This window comes from Lissotriton vulgaris, chromosome 7 (genome assembly GCF_964263255.1).
Source record: "Lissotriton vulgaris chromosome 7, aLisVul1.2, whole genome shotgun sequence".
Lineage (NCBI taxonomy): Eukaryota > Metazoa > Chordata > Amphibia > Caudata > Salamandridae > Lissotriton > Lissotriton vulgaris.
In genome coordinates, this window is record NC_141695.1 from 618,021,506 (window position 1) to 618,047,182 (window position 25,677).

Genomic DNA, 25,677 nt, shown 5'->3' on the forward strand with positions numbered 1-25,677 from the left:
GATTGATTCAGATGCTCCGTCCATCACCACCCCCTTTTGTACCGCTTTTGGCCGCCATAAGTGTGGCAGGGTATGCTCAGACGTGAGTCCCTTGCTCACTGTGCCACTGGATTCAAGCAAGCCAGGCTGAAGACGGCTGGAATGCCAGAAACCGGTCCTCAGAAGCTTGTTTCCGGTCCAGGGAAGACATGGCTTGGCAGTTCGGGCTGGACTGTTCCCATGAGGCACAGGGTCAGACTGATTTGCATATAGCCATGTCTGAACTGGGGTGGCAGAGTGGGCTAAAGAACGGTGATGGATTAAACCCAGATCTTTTGACTGGGTGTGAGTGTTTGATTGATTCAGATGCTCCGTCCATCACCACCCCCTTTTGTACCGGGTTTGGCATAATGCATCTCAGTAGTGCGCAATTATTTTTACGCGCTTCCAGTGGTGTAGCATCGTGGAGAATACTGCAGCGACGCTCTCACAACGTATGTAGCTGCACCCACTCGGCCTGATAGCGTCAACAAGTACCTGGCGCCGCCATTTTAGCTCCCTTGCCGCCAAATCGCCTCCACCAGTCTGCTCGGGTCCGAATCTCCCGAGATGTCCTTTTAGATCTAGTTCGCGCTCATCCCACTCACCGCAGGTCTGGTTGCTGGTTTAAGCTGAGTGCGCCATTTGCCAAGATCACTGGAGCTTTCAAAGGCTGCTTCTGGTACGATCAGCAGCGCCATGTTGCCGATAAGCGTCCACAGTCACCAAAATCTCCAAAACATTTCCACCGCTTTGGTGCAGTGTATACACCCCTAGCTCTGTGCGTTCCGATGCTTAATTCTCGTGTCGGTTTCACATAATTTGCCGGTTTAGCGCTGACTTACAGCAGGACTTAGATCTGCCCGGCGGAGCTGTCTAATTAGGCAGCCATTCCGCTTTGGGCCCTCTGGCGCCCTCGCCTTGCTCTACATGGTTGATTTGCTTATCATTGCTAGTCAGATTTAACTGGCTGGGTTCAGGGCTGGTTTCAGGGCTGAAAACGTCGCCGCACTGAGTCACATCTTGAGGGCTAACACAGTTACCTTCACTATTGCTTTTATTATTGCTGCAGCAAACATTTTAAAGCATCATGAATCACGCACCCACTAACATCAGTTAACACACATTACACATTTACATTTATCAAACATCAGTCATTTACAAGCATCATGCATCTGACATCAGACATTACACATCAGCCATCAAACATTCACAAGAACTATACATCATATATCCACAAGTATAAAATATCATGCACCACATATCTACAAACATTCAGCGTCAGACATCACGCATCCACAAGTTTAAGGCGTCAAACATAAGTCATCAGATATCCACAAACACCAGAAGTCAGACACCCACAAGCATCACACATCAAACATCAAATATCAGGCAGTAGACATCCACGAAAATTAAAAATCACACATCCACAGGCATCAGTTATGAGGCACCAGACATCCAAAAGCATCACGCATCAAACATTATGCATCCACAAGCATAAGGCATCTTTCATCAAGCATCAGACATCCACAAGCATCAGGCATCAAACTTTCACAACTATTAGACATCCACGAGCATTAGACAGTTACAAGCATCAAACTTCAGACATCAGGCATCAGACATAACAAGTGACAAACATTAAACAATAGGCCTCATGCATCAAACATTTACAAGTATCAAGTAACAAGCAGCAAACATTTCAAAGCATCAGAAATCACGCACCCACTATCAGCCAACACACATCAGACATCTACATTTATCAAGCATCAGTTATTTACAAGCATCATGCATCAGACATCAGACATTACATATCAGCTATCAAACATTCACAAGAATTATACATCACACATTCACAAGCATCAGTTATCAGCCACCAGACATCTAAATGCATCAGGCATCAGACATTATGCATCCACAAGCATAAGGCGTCATACAACAAGCATCAGACATCCACAAGTATAAGGCATCAAACATTCACAATCATAAGACATCCACAAGCATTAGACAGTTACAAGCATCAAACTTCAGACATCATGCATCAGACATCGAAAGTAACAAACATTACACAATAGGCCTCATGCATCAAACAATTATAAGCATCAAGCATCAGGTAACAGGCAGCAAACATTTCAAAGCATCAGAAATCATGCACCCACTAACATCAGCCAACACACATCAGACATCTACATTTATTAGGTATCAGTCATTTACAATCATCATGCATCACACATCAGACATTACATATCAGCCATCAAATATTCACAAGAATTATACATCATATATCCACAATCATCAAATATCAAGCACCACATAGCTACAAACATTAAGCATCAGACATCATGCATCCACAAGTATAAGGCGTCAGACATGAGTCATCAGATATCCACAAACACCAGAAGTCAGACATCCACAAACATCACACATCAAACATCAAATATAAGGCAGTAGACATCCACGAAAATTAAACATCGCACATCCACAAGCATCAGTTATCAGGCATTAAACATCCAAAAGCATCATGCATCAGACATTATGCATCTACAAGCATAAGGCGTCTTACATCAAGCATCAAACATACACATGCATCAGGCATCAAACACTCACAACCATTAGACATCCACAAGCACATCAGCCATCTACATTTATCAGGCATCAGTCATTTACAATCATCATGCATCACACATCAGACATTACATATCAGCCATCAAATATTCACAAGAATTATACATCATATATCCACAATCATCAAATATCAAGCACCACATAGCTACAAACATTAAGCATCAGACATCATGCATCCACAAGTATAAGGAAACGGGCATGAGTCATCAGATATCCACAAACACCAGAAGTCAGACATCCACAAACATCACACATCAAACATCAAATATCAGGCAGTAGACATCCACGAAAATTAAACATCGCACATCCACAAGCATCAGTTATCAGGCATTAAACATCCAAAAGCATCATCTTATCTTATCTTATCTTAAGTGCAATTTATAGAGCGCGCTGACACCAAAGGCTTCCTGGCGCTTTAAGACAGAATGAGTGAGGGAAAAAAGCGTGAGTGGCGTGGTTTTAACCAAGGGGAGGGAAGAGGTGGGTTTTAAGCGATTTCCTAAAGTTCAGGAGAGAAGGGGTGGATTTGATGGAGAGAGGGAGGAGATTCCAAAGCCCTGGAGCCAGGTGGGAGAATTTCTTGGTTTTAGCTTTGGGGGTGACTAGTAGATGACGGTGGGCTGATCGGAGGTTGCGTGTTGGATGTTGAGGAGTAATTAAAGATTTGAGAAACGCGGGCCGGGACAGTGGAGGGCCTTAAATGTGAGGCAGGCCACTTTGAAAGCTGCCCTTTGGCCTATTGGGAGCCAGTGCAGTCTGTGAAGTAAAGGTTTGGCCGATTGCCATCTGGGGGTTTTGTGAATGAGTCGGGCCGCTTGGTTCTGAACTACCTGAAGGCGGTGTAGCAGGGATTGTGGGAGACCGTAGTAGAGGGAGTTGGAGAAGTCCAGACGGGAAAGCACAAGTGAGATGACAACTTGGGTAAGTGCGGCGAGCGGAAGTAGGTGGCAAACTTTGCGAATCTTCCGGAGCTGGTAAATACAAGATGAGATTACTGCACCCACTTGGGCTTTGAGGTACAGTTCGGTGTCGATAATCACTCCCAGACTCTTCACTGATTTCACCGGGACTGGTGGGGGGCCGAGCTCCGAGGGCCAGAACTGCGGGCCCCAATGAGAATGGCTGAGTCCAGGAAGGAGGAGCTTGGTTTTCCCGGGGTTTAGCTTCAGTTGGTTCTGGTTCATCCAATGTTGGATGTGGATCATAACTGCGTGAAATGTTTTAATGGCATGGGGTGAATTGAGCTGGAGGACAATCTGTAAATCATCGGCGTATTTGTAGACAATGATGTCCCATTTCTGGAGAGAGTAGATCAAGGGCTGGAGGTATAGGTTGAACAGGAGCGGTGAGAGGGAGGAGCCCTGGGGGACTCCACAGGTCGTGGGGGTTTTTGTTGCAGTGTAGGGGCCTGTTAGGAAGGACTCAACCCACTTAAGAGCAGAACCCTGGATGCCTGCCTGTTGACACGGTGGAGAAGGATGTTGTGGTCCACCGTGTCGAACGCGGCCGACAGATCCAGGAGCACGAGGGCTTGGGGAGACCCCGCATTGCTCCTGAGGGTGTCCAGGACTGCCAAGATGACGGCCTCAGTAGAGTGGGCAGGTCTGAAGCCGGCTTGATTGGGCTCAAGGTGACAAGAGGATTCGATATAATTTGACAGACATCGGGTGACATGGGCCTCCATTAATTTCGAAAAGTAGGGAAGGAGGGAGATGGGGCGGTAATTCGATGGTTCCAGGGGGTCGGCGCCAGGTTTCTTGAGGAGGGGCACAAGGATGGCCTCCTTGAGAGAGCTAGGTACGATGCCACTGCTGAGTGAACCATTCAGCAGGGGTAGAATACAATCAGGTAGATTGAGGCAGATACTCCGCAAGACAGATGGCGGACAGCTGTCATTAGGGGAGTCAGATTTCACGCGAGTGGTGAGTTCTGCTAATGAGATGGGGTTCAGGGCGGGGAAAGTAGAAAAGGTAGAGGTATTGTCGGAAGAAGTGTCCGATGGGTATGGCTGGGGTAGGGGAGGTATAGAATTTTTGATTTTTGTAATCTTTTCCACAAAAAAGAGGTTGAGGGTGTCACATGCCTCTTGAGTAGGGGTCTGGGCTGGGAGGGTTCTGTCGTCAGTGGTAAGCTTGTTCATGACTTTGAACACCTCCTTAGATTTGTTGGCCGCTGACGAGATCCTGTTGGAAAAGTGTTTCGTTTTGGCTAGGGTGATGGCAGTTTTGTATTCTCTGCGCGCAGTCATGTAAGACTGCCTGGCTGAGTTGGAATAATCGCGTCTCCAGATACGTTCCAGCTGGCACGTTTTTAATTTGTGTTGCTTAAGGTCATCAGAGAACCACCTGTGGGAGTTGTGATGCCTAGTGCGGGGGAATTTGATCAGGGGGGCAAAGAGGTCGCTGGCCGACTTCAGCCAGGATCCGATGTCGTGTTCTATTCCTTCGACGTTATCAGAGGGGTTGAAGACTGGACGGGTGTCGGCCAGGGTTGTGAGGAAGCCCTGGGAGTCGTATGTACTCCATTTTCGTGAGGAGCCACCAGCCATCAGAGGAGCAGGGGTCCGGCCGACGACAGTGATGGTGGTGTCTACTAAGTAGTGGTCTGACCAGACACAGGGGGATATAGGTGGCTGGGACAGAGCCAGATTGCAGGTCCAGATCTGGTCCAGGATGTGGCCCTTAGTGTGGGTGGGTTGGGTGACCTGTTGGTTGAGGTTCAAACTGTTAAGAGTCTCAAAGAGCTCTATAGCATGGGGACCGGTGTTAGTGTCATCGAACCAATAGTTTAGGTCGCCGTAGAGGGCGAAACTGGAGTGCTGCGTAAGTAGGTTGGACAGTTTTTCGCTCAAGATGGTAGGAAAGGATGGCATAGGATGTGGAGGCTGGTATAGGAGGAGGAAGGTAAGGGCACCGGTGCCAGTTTCCACGCTGATAAGTAAGTTATCCACCTCAGGAAGTGGGAGGGAGAGAGAGGAGAGTGAGTTCAGGCGCTTGGATATGATGGCTGCCACCCCACCCCCGGGCCGGTCGCTGGGGCGATCGGCATGGAGAATGTAATAGTCAGGGGGGAGGGCCGCCAGGATATCTGGGAGGGACTCTGACGTTAACCATGTTTCCGTGAGCAGGAGTATGTCGGGGCTGCTGTCAGTCAACAGGATGAAAATATCTTCATAGTGCTTTACTAGAGAGCGGGTGTTCAAATATGACACCCTGATGGACGTAGCGTTCCTGGACGGGTTGACATGGAGGGTGTAGAGCGGGGCGCGTAAGGCCAGCTGGGAGTATACGGCGGTAGGTGTTAGGAGACAGCGGGGGGGCAAGATGTTGTAGCTCTCTGAGAGATTGAGATGAGTATGAGATGAGATGCCAGCGTGGCGTGCCCTAGTGCCCGGCCTGGCGCGGACGGGCGCAGACAGGCACGCCTTTGGCGCGCAGACGGCACGCCCACTGCGCTCGTCCGCTGCGCGTCCGAAAGATGCACATTATTTATAGGGGTGCAGGAGCGCCATTGGGGGGTGTGGCCTCAGAAAGGGGCGTGGCCTCCGTCCTCGCCGCGATGGCGGTAGGGAGAAGTTGGTAGTTCTGGGGGCTGTGGCAGCGCTAAATCCACTGCGCGACAGCAAGCAGGTACAGGTGAGTGCCTAGTGCAACAAAGTAAAGTGACAGTAATTACAAGAATACATTTTTTAAATTGGTTAAAAAACGCTCTCGGCTTCCGCCTCAAGAGCTCGAGTCTATCTCAATGCGCGGCGCTTGTACTCAGCGCTATTTGTAGGGCGGCATCAGGGGGCGTGGCCTCAGAAAGGGGCTTGGCCTCCGTCCTCGCCGAGATGGCGGTAGGGAGTAGTTGGTAGTTCTGGGGGCTGTGGCAGCGCTATGCATAAGACATTATGCATCTACAAGCATAAGGCGTCTTACATCAAGCATCAAACATACACATGCATCAGGCATCAAACACTCACAGCCATTAGACATCCACAAGCACATCAGACATCTACATTTATCAGGCATCAGTCATTTAAAAACATCATGCAACAGACATCAAGGTGCAGCATTTTCTTTTAAGCTTCGTGAACTGTAAACGCTAATACAAACTTAACATTCATTAGCAGATTCGACAAGTTTAGAACACAAATAACATAACATTACACATTAGGATACAAAAAACATACAATACTTAATATTACCAAGTATTAACATTTTAGACATTAAACACTCATAAATATATTTTAAACTGTAACCTTTTACTTAATGCGCATCATTCTCTTCTCTACTTCGGTACATCAGGCCGCTATCACTAAATAACAGACATTAGGAGATTCAACAAGTATAATACACAAACTATAACACTACACAACACATTAGTAAAACACTAAAGTATACAGTATTATTGATTTGTATTATCCGACACATAACATACACTTTATCTTATTATAAAACCTTACCTTTTGTTTACTGCGTGGCATTCTCTTCTTTGTGTATGATGACATTACAAAAATAAGTCACTGCCACATTCGACAACTTTCATACACAAAAAATATAACAGTGCGCAGCATAACAGAAAAACAATACAATACACCATATTACCAAATATTCACATTCAACACATCAAACACTCTTTAGTTTATTACACTCTTACATTTTCGTTAATGCACAACTTTTTCTTCTAAGTTCCTAGAACTAAGACCGTTAATACAAATATAACATTTATTAGCAGATTCCACACATTTAGAACACAAAAATATAACATCACACAGCAGGGTAGAAAAACAATAAAATATGTAATAATAACAAATCTTAACATTGTACTTATTAAATACTCTAAATAATTTTTAAAAACATTTACCTTTTCATTAATGTGCATTAATCTCTTCTTCACTTCAAGACATGCGTGGCATTCTCTTTTCTGCTCCGTTCGGTATGACGCCATTACCAAAATAGCAGTCATTAGCAGATTCGACAACTTTCATTCACAAAAAAATATAACCGTAGACAGCAGGTCAGAAAGACAATAAAATACACAATATGAACAAATATTAACATTCAACACATCAAACACTCTATGTTTATTACAAACTCTTAACCTTTTCCTCAATGCGCAGCATTTTCTTTTAAGCTCCGAGAAGTGGGACCGATAATACAAACATAACATTCATTAGCAGATTCGACAATTTAAATACACAGACTATAACACAACACGGCAGATTAAAAAAACAATTAAGTATTGATTAGTATTATGTACAGTTCAAGACATACAATACTCTTAATCTCCTTATAAAATCGTACATTTTCTTAGCTGCGCAGCACTCTCTTCCCTCTGTCATTAAACAAATAACACTCAATAGCAGATTCGACACATTAAATATACAAAGTATAACACTACACAGCAGATTAGAAAAATAATTACGCATACAATATTTACAAATAATGACATTCCAAACATAAAATACTGTTATTATTAATATATTTTACCTTTTTAGTCCATGCGCAGTACTGTCTTTCCCGCTCCGGTAGGTGAGACCGCCGTCATAAAAAATAATTCATTAGCAGATTCGACAACTTACATACACATAATATAAACAGTACACAGGTACAACAAAAACAATATAATACACAATAAAAAATTCTTAACATTAAACCTATTCTGTACCTTATAATAAAATTGTACCTTCTCTTATATGTGCAGAACTCTCTTCTAACCTCCGGTGACTCACATCGGCATAACAAAATAATATTAGCATTTCTAAATACTATAAGCATAAAAGTGCACGAAAGATCACAAAAAAACAAAATTATGAAACATAATACTATTTTCAACATTAAACACTATGAAACTTATGAAACAATCTTACCTGCTTCTTCGCATGCAGCATTGTCTTCCAACGTCTAGTATGTGGGACGGCAATTACAAAATTGACATTAGCACATTCAACAAAGTAAATACACCAAGTTTTACATTATACAGCAGATTAGAAAAACAATTATGCATACGATATTAACAAATACTGACATTATACTGTTATTATTATAAAATCGTACCTTTTTTATGCGCTGCACTGTCTTTCCCGTTCCAGCAGGTGAGACCACCATTATAAAAAAAATAAACATTCATAAGCAGATTCGACAACTATAACACTACAAGGCACATTACAAAAATTATACAAAAATAGTATTTTGTACACTTCAACACATACAATACTCTTCAGCTTGTTATAAAATCTTACCTTTTCTTAACTGCGCAGCACTCTCTTCCCTTAGCCAATAGGTATCACTGTTATTGCACAAATAACAGTCATTAGCCACTTTGACAAATTATATACACAAAGTATAATACGACACAGCAGATTACAAAAACAAAATACTCTAAGCATAAAAGTACACGAAAGATCACAAAACACTAAAATATTAAACTTAATACTATTTTCAACTTACAACACTATAAGACTTACCAAACAATCTTACCTCCATCTTCGCATACAGCAAGGTCTTCTAAGGTTCGGTGGGTGGGACCGCTGTGAAAATTAACATTTGCATTAGCACATTCAACAAATTATATACACGAAGTATAACACTACACAGCAGCTCAAAAAAAATTACACATACATTATTAACAATTAATTACATTTTACACATAAAACACTGGTGTTATTAAAATATTTTACCTTTTTATTTTATACGTAGCACTGTCTTTCCCATTCTAGTAGGTGAGACCACCATTATAAAAAAAATACATTCATTAGCAGATTCGACAACTATAACACTACACGTCACATTACAAAAACTATACAAAAATAGTATTTTGTACACTTCAACACATACAATACTCTTCAGCTTGTTATAAAATCTTACCTTTTCTTAACTGCGCAGCACTCTCTCCCCTTAGTTAATAGGTATCACTGTTATTGCACAAATAACATATTAGCCACTTTGACACATTATATACACGGAGTATAACACAACACAGCAGATTACAAAAACAATTACGCATACAATATTAGCAATCAATAACATTCTACACATAAAAGACTCGTTTAGCATTAGCACATTCAACAAAGTAAATACACTAAGTATAAAACTACACAACAAATTAGAAGCATACAATATAATTATTAATTATCACATACATAACAAACTCGTAATATTATTATAAAATATTACCTTCTTTTAATGTGCTCCACTATTTTCTCCACTCCAGTAGGTCAGACAGCTACTATAAAGAAACATTTATTAGCAGATTCCATAATATAAAAACACACAACATAAACAGTACTCAACTATTACAAAAACAATGTATACACAGTCTTATAATTATTAACATTAAAAACAAAAATATTCCTTACATTATTCCAAAATCTTACCTTCTCTTGATAGTGCAGCACTCTCTTCTAAGCACCAGTACCTAACATCGGCATTTAAATATTAACATTAGCATTGCAAATTAAAAATAGTACATACTGTAAGCATAGCACTACACAACTAATTACAGAAACAGTAACATACAAAATCTTAGACTTAATAATATTCTAAACATTAAACACTCTAAAAGTAATCAAATAATCTTACCTCTTTCTTGCATTCAGCACACTCTAGTACATAACAAGTATTCAGTTTTACATCACTATTTACAACATATATATATATATATATATATATATATATATATATATATATATATATATATATATATATATATATATATATATATTACCTACTGGCGGTCGCCAGTAGGTAGTTATAGATAGGATCGTTTTCCATAGGAAATCCACAACATTCTATTGGGAATAACTTTGGCGTTGATGGACGGAATTGGCTGAATTTCTCCAAGAAAATGGCCAGCTCCGCTACGCTCCTTCCCGGAAAGTTTGGGGGGGATTCATCAAGCGGGGGCCGAGATAAAAGGGGGGTCCCAAAACGTGTTTTCCCCATGTTAATTTCCATAGGGCGGTTGGACTCACTTTTAGCCCGAACGGCTGAATGGATTTCCACCAAACTTGGCAAAATTGTAGGGACTGGTAGCCCGATGTGCCTTTGCTATGTCTCTAGATATATGCTCCAGTGGATTTTGAGTAATTTAGGTTCCAAAAAATATATATATATCTATAGGCACGCCCCGGTACGCGCAACGGGGCGCGCTCCAGTGCGCTACGCGAGTTCGCGAGCGGAAAGCTGATTGGCTCTCGGGTGTCTGTCAACATTCCAAACAGTCCGGAGCGGCTGCCATCTTGTGTCTCGGTAGGATCGAGACACAAGAGGTGGCAAAAGCAAAGGGGGAAATGACCAAAAGAGGCAGGGTAGACCCCCCTGACCCCCTAGGTTTGATGTGGGGGCCATAAAAGGGCCCCGCGGGCCCAATTTTTTTTTTCCGATTTCCGAGGGTGGAGCGCCCGGTACGCGCACTGGGGAGCGTACCGGGGAGCATACCATGGGGAAAAAAGAATGACAGATTTTTTAAAAAATATAGCATTTTTTTATAAATTGGAGGTAGTTCTAAAAAGAACTGTTTTTTTATTCTTTTTGTTGTTTCATATTTTATTTTTATTTTTTTAAATTTTTTTACTTTTTTGGGCTTTTATGAACAATTTTATATTTTTTTTGTAATTTTTATGGGGACAAACGAAAAACAGGGAATTGTAAAGGGCTCAACTGGAGCAAAAAAAATCAGGAAAAAATCAAGGTTTCTTTTTGCAGTTGTGGTTGTCTCCAGCACGGTTGATCAGTTTGATACTTTGCTCTCCATAGCAAATTGTAGTCCCGCAAAATTTACAAAGTATTTTATAATCTCCAAACTGGGATTGGATATTTGGGACCATCGCCCTTGTCTCTGGACCCGATGGAGTGGGTTGTTTTCTTTTGGAGGTGCTGGGAGAAGATTGGGGAGGGTTTCTTGTCAGTTCTCTGACCTCTGCCGCAGCATAGTTGTTTGGGTGCTTGCGTTGCATATGGCGAATCATTGTATTGTTGCCAAATGAATACTTTTTTGCAGGGTTCCCCCTGGAAAGTACAGTGCCACAGATGAGACATGTGACTTTTGGAGCATTTACTTTCTTTAGTCCCCTTGGGATTTAAAAAAACTCCCACACAAAGTGCTCCTTGGGTTTATAGGGGGTATTATCTTCAGGCAGGAACTGCCTCTCCTCCTCCTCCTCCTCTTCTTCTTCTTCACCACCACTGTGGTGGTGGTGGTTGTGGTAGAGATGCTCCTGCTGCTGCTGCTACTGTAGCCATTTCTCACTTACTACAAACAGGTCTGCAAACAGGTCTTCCTCAGTCAAAGTACAAAGTGAGAATGAGGAAAAAAGGTGGGGGCTTTCATCATTTGGAAAAAAAAACAGTTCTGAACCAATGAAAAGTGTTATTTTCAGGTCACATGACCCGACGCGCTTACGGTACGCGCCCCGGGGCGCGCCCGGGGGCGCTTACGTAGCGCGATCGTATGCGCTCAGGCGTTTCCGGCTGCGCTTACGCCGTGCGTCATAAGACGCATCACGCGGCTACGCGATACGTCGCGATGATGTTTTCGATCGCGGCAATAGCGCTAACGGGACGCTCACCGGTACGCGCACCGGGGCGCGCCGCAAGACTGCGCTTACCAGTGCGCTCACCGGTACACGCACCGGGAGCGCTCCAGGGCAAAAAAAAATAATAATTAAATAAACATGAACAATATACATAAAAAAATAGTATTACATAAATATACAATATAGGATTCATTATAAAAAATATTATATTTCATAGCTATAGAAATTTGCTATTAAAAAACCTTTGAAATTCACTGGAAAAAAACAGGTTTGAGGCCCTATATATAGTTAGGAATTAGCATTTACAAAACCTATGAAATTCACTGAAAAAACCATAGGCTTCACACCAGTTACAGTTAGGAATTAGCATTTAAAAAAACCGATTAAATTCACTGAACAAACCATAGGTTTGACACCAGTTATAGTTAGCTGGAAATTTTACTGACATAAAACCATTGAAATTCCCACGTTATAGTTAGTTGGACTCACTATAACTTGCGAGCCTGCAATGCACTGCTGATGACGTCACATATTACATCACTCATGACATGTTCAGTGACATCACTCATGACATCACTGATGACACCATCCTTGTGACAGAGTGACAGACCTCCTTTCAGTGTAATGTAACCCTTGAAACACATATTCAAAAATAGAAACTAGAAATGTTCAAAAAAATGGAGATACCCATAATCAATCAATCAATCATATCACTTGTATAGCGCGCTACTCACCCGGAAGGGTCTCAAGGCGCTGGGGGAAGGGGGTTCGCTACTGCTCGAACAGCCAGGTCTTGAGTTGTCTCCTGAAGGCGAGATGGTCCTGGGTTCGCCGAAGGTGGATGGGGAGGGAGTTCCATGTCTTGGCCGCCAGGTGGGAGAAGGATCTGCCTCCGGCGGTGGCTCTTCGGATGCGTGGTATGGTGGCGAGGGCGAGGCTGGTAGACCGTAACTGGCGGGTGGGCGTGTAGAAGGTCAGGCGGTCATTGAGGTACTTGGGGCCCAGGTCGTGGAGAGACTTGTGTGCATGGGTGAGGAGCCTGAACGTGATCCTCTTGTTGACGGGGAGCCAGTGCAGGTCCCTCAGGTGGCCGGAGATGTGGCTGCGTCGGGGGATGTCCAGGATGAGTCGGGCGGTGGCATTCTGGATGCGTTGGAGTCTTTTCTGTAGCTTGGCTGTAGTTCCGGCGTAGAGGGTGTTTCCGTAGTCCAGTCGGCTGGTGACGAGGGCCTGGGTGACCGTCTTCCTGGTTTCGGTCGGGATCCATTGAAAGATCTTGCAAAGCATGCAAATTGTGTGAAAGCATGATGAGGAGACGGCGTTGACATGTCTGGTCATCGAGAGGGAGGAGTCCAGGATGAAGCCCAGGTTGCGTGCGTGGTCTGTTGGCTTGGGGGCAGTGCCCAGAGCTGGGGGCCACCAGTTACAACAACCAATTCAGTAATTCCACCATCTCTATGCACATCCACTCATTCACCAACAGTTCTATATAGTCACTCATACATATACTCACTCATCATATGTAGTGATACACCTATACATCCTGTTACACACCGACAGTCATCCAAAAGTTACTCACACACATACTAACACATGCAAATAAACTATTGAAAATCCATTTATTTGCATATACAGCTATACACACACTACCACCTTACTTCTAAGGAAACTTACACATACTTACTCTCTTAAACAATCACTTATAGAAACACATACTTATTTAAACAGGAACTCTTACAATCTCTCACTCTCACATATACTCTTATATACTCACTTATATACATCAATACTCACATATACTAGATTAAAACATATGTAGTTACTGATAAAGACACTAGTAAAACAGTCATTCACTCACTAACACAGACATATACACACTCATCCACCCATACAGTCCTGCACATATGCTGTCTTCAAAACACATACAAACAGTGAGCAAGTCATTGATGCATCTATGTGCTAAGTAATATCCCCACCAAACCATACAGACACTCATACTGATACTAAAAAAAGACATCTAATAACCCATATACACACACATGTAGCTACTCACCAACCCATGCAGCCACTTATACACAAAGTGAAACACTGATACATATATTTAAATATTTAAACATTACTCGGTAATATATGTATTCACTAAAATACACTTAATAAGCCAGTTAACCAATCAATTTTTTAAAAGAAAAACATCCATTTAGACACTTATTTAAACATTTAGTCTTCCATCGACTTTACATATACATATATAAAACATATTTATTTTTCAGAAAGACACACATTCACTGGATGGTGTCATCAGTGATGTCATGAGTGATGTCACTGACAATGTCATGAGTGATGTAATATGTGACGTCATCAGCAGTGCATTGCAGGCGCGCAAAAGTTATAGTGAGTCCAACTAACTATAACGTGGGAATTTCAATGGTTTTATATCAGTAAAATTTCCAGCTAACTATAACTGGTGTCAAACCTATGCTTTTTCAGTGAATATATATATATATATATATATATATATATATATATATATATATATATATATATATATATATATATATATATATATATATATATTTATATATATAATAAAGAGAGAGCCCAAACCTTTGAGGCGGGTAATCTCAGGAACCACAGCACCAATCACAACACCTAATACAGCGTTGGAAAGGGCAGTTGCAGCAGAAGGACATAGGCTATGCAAACGCCCACCATATACATTTAAAAGGTAAAAGAACCGTGCCAGCAAAGTAGTCCTTTGTGGGCGTGTCTGCGTTGTGCTGTGGGCGTGTGCTGGGGGCGTGACAAATGCTGGGGCCGTGTGGTACGTTCCGCCCTTCATGCCATGTCTCATATCGTGTGCTGTGGGCGTGTGCTGGGGGCGTGGACGTGTGCGGGGCGTGGGATTACGAAAAAAAAAGCGAGCGTTGTGCCCAATATTTCATTGTTTTTTCTTCCCAGGTTCTGTACATTCCAGCTCCGGGTGTGCTTGCCCCGTGCTCCCAGTGACGTCCACCTGCTTTACTGTATGGAGGTCAGGCATGGCGCTATTCCCAAGGGCCGAAAGGAGCGCAAACAGGGGCCATTGTGCAGGAAATGTAATCTCGCCTTAACTTCGGGTGACGCCTGAAGCGCACACTGGAGATTTTCAACTTCTGTTGCACACAGGCCTCGCGCCACGCACATCCGGACACAAGGCTTGCCTCCACGGAAATAGCAAGAAAGGGACTATCCCTTCCCCGGGAATATGTGATGATATTTCTGCAAACCAACATCCTGCATACCATCACTCCGCAATTTTTATAACGCAGGACTATTACTCCGCCAAGACATCATTTCCTAAACTTTTACAACGCATATGACTTTATCAAGCATGCCATTATGTGTGGTAAAGTCATATACATTGTAAAAGTACATTATTAAAACATCAAATATATGTTTGTATATATGTGTATTTATATATATATATATGTGTGATCAAGCGCTCCGTGGAGTGCGAAACGCGTCACGTTGATTTATGAAGTAATAAATCCAACTTCTGTGGACTGGTACGTGGACTGTGTTTTTGTTTAACGACGCCCGAGTGCTCGCTAAGGAACGCCGTTTGGAAAAGGATATTGTAAGCCGGTGGTTCAGCCGGAAACGAGCCACCCCAGCTGAAGGCGAGGGGTTGTCAGAAGGAGCAATTTGTTGGATAATATATATATATATATATATATATATATATATATATACACACATTTTTTAAATTTAATGAAAACATTTAGGGGCAGATGTATCAAGCGTTTTTTTTGTCGCAAACGCTGCAAATCGCAAAATAGCAGCATTTGCGACAAAAAAACGGGAAATGCGATGTATGAAAAAATCGCATCGCAAAATTAAGGAATCGCAAAATTTGCGATTCCTTAAATGGTATGTAAGAAACAAGAAAGTTTTTCGAATTCACACTAAGAAATCGCAAATTACCACCAACTTGTAGTTAGTGGTAATTTGCGAATTCTTTTACAAATGCCCTTTTTGCAATTTGTAAAGTTGGAATGTGACGCTCATGTATGTACGCCATATGCGCACACATGTCAATTTCAGGGGTGCAGCAGGGTGTCCTTAAGACACCTTTGCACCCTTGAAATTATTCTCAATTTGCGATTAGCAAATTGCGAATCACAAATTGAGAATAATTTCCCATTCCTTCCTATGGGCCTCCTGGCCCATAGAAATGAATGGGAAATTATTCCTTAATTTTAGGAAATCGCTAAAAATTTGCGAATTTCTACATACATACCATTTTGCAATTCTCAAATAGCGATTCCTTAAAAATCGCTATTTGAGATTCGCAAAAGGGTATCTTGATACATCTGGCCCTTATTCTTTTAAATTTCATTATTTGTATTATTTATATTTATTATTTTATTTAATTACCCTTTACACCCTAAAAACTAATCCCACCCTGCTCCCTTTAAATACCCCTGCACCCCATAATCATAACCCACCCTTACTCCTTAAAATACCCCAACACCCTTAAACACTAACCCATCTTAACCCTATAAATATACCCTGTACCCCAAAACCCAAACCTATCCCTAAACCCTAAAAATACCCCTGTACCCCAAAACCCAAACCTAGCCCTGAACCCAATAAATACCCCTGTACCTCAAAACCCAAACCTACCCCTGAACCCTAAAAATGCCCCTGTACCCAAAAACCCAAACCTAGCCCTGAACCCTAAAAATACCCCTGTACCCCAAAGCTCAAACCTACCCCTGAACCCTAAAAATAACCCTGTACCCCAAAACCCAAGCCTACCCCTGAACCCTAAAATACCCCTGTACCCCAAAACCTAAACCTACCCCTGAACCCTAAAAATACCCCTGTACCCCAAAACCCAAACCTAGCCCTGAACCCTTAAAACACCCCTGTACCCCAAAACCCAAACCTACCTCATAACCCTAAAAATACCCCTATACCCCAAAACCCAAACCTAGCCCTGAACCCTAAAAATACCCCTGTACCCCAAAACCCATATCTATCCCTAAACCCTATAACTAGCCCTGTACCCCATAACCAAAAACTATATCTGAACCCTTAAAATACCCTAACACCCCAAAACATATACCTCAGTACCCCAAAACATATACCCCTATACCCATACTTACCTTATCCAAACATTAAAAAAGAAGCATATAAAATGTAATGCCATGCGTTATAATGGCATTGCGGAGTCATGGTACTTTCGTAATGAAAGTATACGGAGTGATGGTATGCGGAAAGAAAGTTGCGGAATAATGGGTGTTTACCCCACCCCGGTAAGTACATTGGTGGCACGGCTGCCCACATCTCCAGCAACATACTCATATTTTTTCACCACCCATTTGAAAAATGCACAGGTCTCTCTCATTGATGGCCAGCACCGACATACACTTTTAGACACACCTCCCGCCACAAGTTCTACAATTGCAAACTTTAGAGCTGGGGAGCTACGTTAGAATCTCGGTATCAGCTCAACATCCTGTGATTCCAGGCAAATCGCTTTGTCTCCCCGTGCCTACCACAAATGAATGTGTTCTTCTGTAATGTAAATTGTGTTCATGCCATGTTGTCGAGTTTGCGCTACATAATATTGCAAGGAAAAATAAAGTAGGGAAACTCGAGTTCACAAACTACTGAACGCGCACTCTTAAGTGCATCAGCAGTGCACTGTGAATCAGAGCGTATCACAGGCATGTCACAGATAAGAATTGCTATCAAAACGAAATCCTACAAAACAATATACTACTGGCCGGCAGCAATTCATACCCGAACAACGTCTGGACGGGCTGCTAGTACATATATATATATATATATATATATATATATATAAGGCGCTCCACTTCCTCCCAGGTATTTCAAATACACAAAAGAAGTACTGCACACCCGGGGCAGTTGCAGCTCGTTTATTCAGCTCACAGTGACCACAAAACAAACAACAGACGCGTTTGGGCGAGGGTGCCTTTGACTATGTCACCGGAAAAATTGAAACGCCATGTTTTTAACCTCACATAGGGAGGTAGACACAATAGAAGGACTAACACTCGATACATAATACGAGGGCCATTTTGTAATGGATATATGTCTATCCAAACAACATCAAAACGCTTAAAACGCAACCGTCCATTTAACAAAATGCGTTTCAATCTTTAGATGCATTGATAAAATTGATTTGAAATATTAAATTATTAATAAATTACAAACAAATCACATATTGTGCACTTAAGAAACGACCCCTGTCATGGTCATTCAGCGTTGATGTGAGTCTCATATATATATGTATAAGTATACAAAAAAAAACACAGATAAAAAGCAGTCTTACCTTGCTGACAACAGACGTGTCAATCTTCACAGCTCCGGTAGGCATTAAACAAAAGATTCATAACATCAGCATGAGTAGATTCAAAAAAGTAGAAAAAAATCAAACGCACAGCACATTCGCTATATAATTAAATACTCAGTTTTCACAAACCACTTTACCAAACTTTTATTTTTTGTGCTAACAAACACTTATAAACATATACACACACAAACAGATGCATAATTAAAATCACAACTACCTTTCTCTTTGCATACAATCACATCCACAACTACACACACATCCAATACACACACATAAGCACACATAACCACATACAAAACTACATACATGAACACCTACAAACACACACAAAAACACGCAATTATACACACAACCATGCACACATCACACACACATATAGCCACACACACAAGTACAAAAACATACACAAACACAACCATACAAAAACACATATAAAATTAAACCTATTATTACATAAAATGACACACACATACTAACCTCATGCTTATCTCAAACATGCTGTCAGTCTTAAATAGCTCAATTATTTGCCCAACCCTTATCAACTCCTGTTAAAAAACATTCTTACCTTGCTTAAAACACGCGCGCCCGTCTTTACAGCTCCAGTACATATTAAACAAAAGAAAAAATAACATTAGCATAACTACATTCAACAAAGTAATATAAAAAATAAATAAACGCACAGCGCATTTCAGTAGTGATGTAGGCGTTGCAGCTTGAGTGGTGACGTAGGTGTTGCAGGTTGAGTAGTGCTGTACACGGTGGAATTTGAGTGGCACTGTAGGCGTTGCGGGTTGAGTGGTGATGTAGGCGTTGTGAGTTGAGTGATGTTTGTACATGGTGGTGATTGAGTGGTGCTGTAGGCGTTGCAGTTTTAGTGGTGATGTAGGCATTGCAAGTTGAGTGCTGCTGTACGCGGTGGAGATTGAGAGGTGCTGTAGACGTTGTGGGTTGAGTGGTGATGCAGGCATTGTGGGTTAAGTAGTGATGTAGGCGTTGCGAGTTGAGTGGTGCTGTATGCGGTGGGATTGAGTGGTGCTGTATGTGTTGGAGATTGAGTGGTGCTGTATGTGATGGGAATTAAATTGTGATGTAGGCGTTGGGGGTTAAACGGTACTGTAGGCGTTGGAGTTGAGCAGTGCTGTACGCGGTGGGGAATGAGGGGTGATGTAGGTGTTGGGTGTTGACTACTGCTGTAGGTAGTGCACATTTTCAGCAGGCACACTCCTCCAGCCGTCAGTGCACACTTTCACCAGAAACACACAACTATCTGTCACTGCACGCTAGCACCAGACATACTAACCACCAGTTGTCAGTGCACGTTTTCACTATGCACAAACACCACCAGCCATCAGTGCACGCTTTTACCAGGCATAAACACCATCAGACGTCACTACACGCTTCCACCAGGCACACACCACCAGACGTCAGTGCAAGCTTTTACCAAGCGCACACACACACCACCAGCCGTCAGTGCATGCTTTCCCCAGGCGCACACACACCTCCAGACGTCAGTGCATGTTTCCACTACGCACACACCCCACCAGCCGGCAGTGCACGCTTCCACTAGGCACACACACCACCAGCCATCAGTGCACATATCATTTGTTAACACATGCACAATTAACTATTGTAGCAATCGCAGTATGGCGCACTTTACTTTTTTTTTCTAAAGATTTTTATTAACAAATTCAACATAAAAGCATCAGGTGACCATCATGTCGTTACATTAATCATACATATTTCCAATACACAAGAATATACTTCCAACACCACTTCCTCCGTAAGTACAGTTGGCGAACTACATATATATCTCCTCTGTATCTATTCCAAGCGCCCCAGATTTTTCCCCATTTCCCTGGTCGACCCCTGGCCACATACACCGATCTTTCCCTAAACATGCACCAATCCAGATTTTCCATCCATTTCCCCATCTGAGGCGCTTGGCTTGCACCCCACATCTGCTCAAAATTACGTTTAGCGATCATGCATGCCAGAGTCACCCACTGCTTCCCATGGGCCGTTAGATCAGTAGGTCCCCAAACATTCAGAATGCAGCGTCGGGTCTCTAGCAGCACTTCCACTCCCAACACCTCTCGAAACTTATCATGGATATTGGCCCAGTATCGCTGTATTTCAGTGCAATGCCATAAAACATGCATAAATGTTCCAATCTCTCCGCATCCTCGCCGACACTGCCCATCCTCTGCCAGACCCATTCGCACCAGTCTAGGCCCTGTGACATAGATCCGGTGTAGGATTTTTAATTGCCCCAATCGCAGTCTCATTTGAATAGCTACTACTTTCAGGGATGACACCGCCTCCCTCCAATCTTCATCATCTAATACTAGGCCGTCAGCACCCCATTGCACTCTAATTTTTACCAGTGGATCCTCGGTGTGATTAATCAGTTTTTTATAGATCAAGGAAATGGTTTTAATTGGAAGATGACCGTTTAACACACGATCCTCTAATGGGGAAGCCTCTAGGGGCGTGGTACCTCGAGGTATATTTGCCAGTAGGGCATGCCTAACTTGAAGATACCGGAATCGCTCGCTCTCCTGCAGCTGGTCACTCTCCTGTCGGGCTACCCGCGAGATCCCAATAAGATCCCATCCGTCAAAGCCCTTCGTTTTCCACAGGCTACCCAGCCCTTCCGAACTAAACAACGGGACAGCCAATGTAACTTTCCCATCCCACTTGAGATATCGATTAGCCGAATGCCACACCTGGACCGAATGCGCCGCCGGCCCAACAAGGGGAAACCGGCCCATTCTGGCGTAAAGGGCCCTTGTATAGTCCCCGCCCGACATCTGTCCCCTCTCCATTGCGTACCCAGGGTCCAGGGGCGATCCGTAAACCGCATGATTAATCGCCGCCAACTGGGAGGCCCAGTAATATTTCTGGAGGTCGGGCAGGCCAATGCCACCAATGGGAGATGTCAAGATGGCCACCAGGTAGGAGCTGCAAGCGTGAGCTCCCAGGGTCTGGGGATAACCAAAGTGGTTAAAATCCCTATTATACCCTGAAAAACCCTGGTAATCTGCTCAGCAACAAGCCAGTAGACGATTAAGCTAACTACGTAAACTAACAAGAGACCTACGGGAACAGGACATTCATCCAGGAGCCTTATGCGGAACTGAAAGTACATTGACCAGGAACGAAGAAGAGAGAACGCGAAATACAAACAACTCCAACAACAGTGGATCGCCAAACCGAGACAGAACAGCCAACCCAGCAATTAAGGTCAGAGGAGAAAACCGACCTAAGGAGAGAAATAAGAAGAAAATGAGACAGGGGTCTGAACGGAAACGCAAGAACAGAAAATGGGAAGATCGAATCATACGAAGGAATAATCACATTACGTCAACTAAGCTCATGGAAAAAATTCTCGAGATTCAAACACAAATCAGTACCATGGCGCAGGAAGTATCAAACACCTTCAAAGGTATAGACTGACTACGCGATACTACAGAAAACCCTCACACGGAAGTAGAACACATCAAACAGCTACTAAATACAACCAAAGACAAAAACAAGAAGAGAGTGATGCCATTGTCAGACAGACAAAACAGACCAAATAGGATTCAAAACTCTTTGTCGGAAGTAGAGATACTAGCAATACTCAGGGAGTACGAGCAGCTGGACCCCACCAAAGCTCAAGAAATCAAAAGAGTATCGATAAACGCAAACAGAACTTCCACGAGAAATGGAAGGAAACCCAATCTAAACAATTTACAACAAATCCATCTAACCACTGACACGTCTTACAAGTTTACAGATAGAACTGAAAAATCATTAAAATGCCTATTGATCAACTGCAGATCAGCAACGAAACATGCTTCGGACATAGCGGATATCATTATCAATCAGGAAATAGATGTAACAATCCTTACTGAAATATGGCTGTCTGAATCCTCGTCCCCAGTCCTAGACCTGTTGGTGCCACCGCACTATAACATAACAAGACTTGACAGACAAAAAAAGTCAGGAGGTGGTATTGCCTGTATCCACAGATCAAACTTAGAAATTGGCCATTTTCAATCAGACCCTCTTGAATCATGCGAATACCTTGGGCTCCACGTAAGATCAGATATAAAACAGATTTGCAACCTACATGCCTTATATCACCCTCCAGGTAATAATATGAACTTCATTGACCAACTAATGGAAATCATCACTGCCAACTCCATCAATGACAGTAATAATATATTTCTAGGAGATTTCAATCTTCACTGGGATGACAACAACGACAAACAGGTCAACGTCTTTAAAGACTTTCTGACTGAGCTAAACTTATCACAAGCCTGTCTACAACCTACTCATGAAAAAGGAGCAACATTAGACTGGATCATCTCTAAGAATAACATAATCTCAATCCTCTCAATAGAACCATGCGACTGGTCAGATCACCACGCCATAACCTTACTAATAGCATCTCAGGAGAAGATAAAAACCACTCAATCGAGCAAAAGGAAGAGATGGATAAGAGAAACCAGAGACTCGAATATAGATCTTCTATTGGAAAGCTGCAAAAGAGATCTAATCCTACCAGACAACACGCAGAATGTGACGGATCTAACGAACCATTACACGACCACAATATCACAAATAGTCAACTCCACCTTACCACTCAAATTAAAAAGAGTCACGGAAAAGATTAAAAACCCTTGGTTTAATGGAATATTGAACGAAGATAGGCAAAAATTGAGACGTGCAGAAAGAAAATGGAGACAACACCCATCATCCCCTGAGCTGAAATCCCTCAGAAAGATCAGAAAGGAATATAACAAAAAGATCATCAACTCGAAAAAGGAATTTATCAAATCCGAACTGGACAACGCCAAAAACAGACCTCGGAAACTGTTTGAGATTATAAAATTACAATCAAATAAGCTGGCAAAATCGGCCCAAGAAGTTACCAAAACACAACCAGTTGTGAAGAGTTCTCAACCTTTTTCTCTAACAAAGCCAAAGATCTGGAAAAAGAACTCAGGATCGCTGCATATAAACCCAGTGACAACACTCCTGCATCACAATCTGCAACAAACTATGCGAACAATAAGACTAAAAACAAGGCACACTGGGACACTTTCAAACTTTTAAACCAGATTGAGATCACTAAAACGCTCGTGGCCACTAAACCTAACAATCACTTTAACGACCCTCTACCATCAAAATGCCTGGAAAAAATCAGCCATATTATGATTCCAATATGGACGGAAATTATAAACGCCTCACTCTCCCAGGGGCTCCTCCCAGATTGTCTTAAGACAGGTCAAGTAGTCCTGATCCTCAAAAAACCCACAGCAGACCCGGCAGATCCAAATAACTATCGCCCAGTGACCAATATCCCTCTTCTTGCCAAATTAATAGAGAGATGTGTACAAAATCAGTTAAGCCAACATATCGACAACTTCTCTCTACTGGATGACTGCCAATCGGGATTCAGAGCTGGCCACAGCACGGAAACAGCAATCCTCCACATAGTCGATGATGCACTTCAAGCTTTAGATCACAACCAAGCTTGTCTACTCATCCTCCTGGACTTGTCATCAGCGTTTGATACATACAACCATGAAAAACTTCTAAACAGACTGCACGACAGGATGGGAATTTCCGGCACTGTATTGGATTGGTTCAAATCATTCTTACAGAATAGAACTCAGAAATTCATAGTAAATCAACCTCTTTCTCCTTCTTGCCATAACTCAATTGGAGTTCCCCAAGGATCAACTCTATCTCCATCTTTGTTTAATCTATATATCGAACCCCTCACAGAAATCCTGCGAAATTCCAAAATATCTTACCATATGTACGCAGACGACACGCAACTTTACATCAAGATTGCATCAATGGAAGACACAACCATCATGAATGAGGCCCTCAAAATGACGCTAAATTGGCTAACTAACAATCATCTCAAGCTAAACGCAAATAAAACCGAATTCTTACTCATAGCACCACAAAAGAAACAAGCAGTAGCAAAGGAATGGTCCAAAATGATCACAGCACTAAACTGCACCCCGACTCTAGTTGAGTCAGCGAAATCACTAGGAATCACACTGGATGAACAACTTGATATGAAAACCCACATTAAAATAATGGCAAAAAACGAACGCTTCCACCTGAACTATTTAAGAAAAATTAAGTCATTTCTATCGGAGAATGACCTAAAACTAGCTGTGCAATCCCTGGTTATCTAAAGAATTGAATATGGGTGCACAACACTAGCAGGCCTCCCAAAAATTTCCATAGCTCCTCTAAAAGCATGCCTCAATGCAGCAGCAAGACTTATCACAGGGTCGAGGAAATTTGACCACATATCCCCCCACTTGAAAGCTCTAAACTGGCTACCTTACGAAGACAGGATACAGCTAAAATTGCCATGTATCACCCATAAAGCGATTCATCACAACACTCCCTGATATCTTGCCAAGAAAATAGAAATATCAGGAAGAAACAGACCTACCCGGAGTGCCAATTTTCTGCTGCTTAGACCACCTATTTTCAAGAAGAAAAAAACCTATGAGAGAGCGTTCTCAGGTGCAGCCCCTAGAATCTGGAATTCTCTCCCTGCGAACATCAGAAATATTTCGAACACTACATCATTTAGGAAAGAAATTAAGATCTTTCTCATGAGCAAATTCCTCCCATAGGAGGCAAATTGCCATTGTAACCAGACAGTGGGGATATATTAGATAACAAAGCGAGATATTTATAGAATATGACACTCTATAAGAGAACACTGGACGGAAGGCAAGAGACAATCCAGGGGAGGTGAGAAATTTTTCAACTACTGCCTCAGAACAGTATTATTCTTATCTTGGAACGTTGTAGCAGTCATGTTCCTTATCCTCTTTTATTATCTAACTACATTGATGTTTGTACTATGCCACGTGATGTTAAGCGCTCTGATACCCAAGGGTCTAGTTCGCGCTATAGAAAACTGTTGATAAATAAATAAATAAATACATAAATAAATAAATAAATAAATACCAGGGTAAAGTGAGCTTGGAGAATGCAATACGCGGTCTACCCTCCCATAGGAGCAGCAGCTAGTGGGACTCAATTTCTTTAAAATATGAGGGGGTTACCGGATCCATTGCATTCTGGAGCGCGTACAAGAAACGGGGAAGGGCCATCATTTTGAACA